The sequence below is a fragment of the Triticum dicoccoides genome, chromosome 2B (assembly GCF_002162155.2).
Source record: "Triticum dicoccoides isolate Atlit2015 ecotype Zavitan chromosome 2B, WEW_v2.0, whole genome shotgun sequence".
Taxonomy (NCBI): Eukaryota; Viridiplantae; Streptophyta; class Magnoliopsida; order Poales; family Poaceae; genus Triticum; species Triticum dicoccoides.
Window position 1 is genome coordinate 659,064,698 of NC_041383.1, and position 997 is coordinate 659,065,694.

Below are 997 nucleotides of genomic sequence, written 5' to 3' on the forward strand. Positions count from 1 at the left end.
GGGGGGATTGGGAGGGGAGTGGAACCATGTCTTACAGAGGCATTTGTCTGAAATGTGAGGGGGAGTTACAGTTCAACCCCTGCCTTTACGCTTCTCGGCTTGGGTCTGTGTACTGAGGGTCGGGGATAGTAGAGTAACTTTGCTTGTCCCCGAATAGTGGGCGGGAGCGATTTCAGGCAAGGAGGGCGTGTGTTGAAATATAGTGGGCGCGAGCAATTTCGGGCGAGCAGAGCGTGTTTTGAAATAGTGGGCGCAAGCTATTTCAGGTGAGGAGAGCGTGTTTTGCTGACCATGGTTTATAAATTATTCGGAACATGTCATTTCGGCCGAGGAGAAGGCATGCTTGGATGAAGTTACGAACCTACCCTCGATGTACAACGGGCCAATTGATGCGTGTCCCACATAGGACGGTAATTTTGCGTCTCCCATTTATTTGCTGGGTGAATTCCACCGAGCAGAGGATGTTTAACAGTTCATTCAAATTTTGAGAGAACAAGCATCCACATCTACCTTACCAAGTCAATTCGAATCAAATTTTGAAATATTAGCTTGCCACTTCTTTTTTAGATGGAGAGATGATGCTCGGGAGTAATGTGTTTTGACATGCTCGTTGCTAGCGATATACTATATGACAAATAGTTGACCCACTCAAAAACGCAAATCAAACCCAAAATGAAATATCTCGATTCAATGAAATAGCTCATTCAATAGGTCAAAATAATGAACTAAATCCAAAATTGAACACCTCAATCGAGTAGCATGTTATACAGTATTATAGTACTCCATGAACATGTTGAAAGTCAAATTAATGAACTTGTTTGATATACGCATATATTCGTTCATGTGTGGATTGCAGACAACATGTTCTCCAATTTAAATATTTGAATGCAAGTTTATATCGAAACATGGTTTATATCAGTCTTTGATGCATAAAACACGACCTCCCCCTCTCCCAGACTCCTGTTCTCTCTCTCTCTCTCCCTCTCACTCTCTCTCT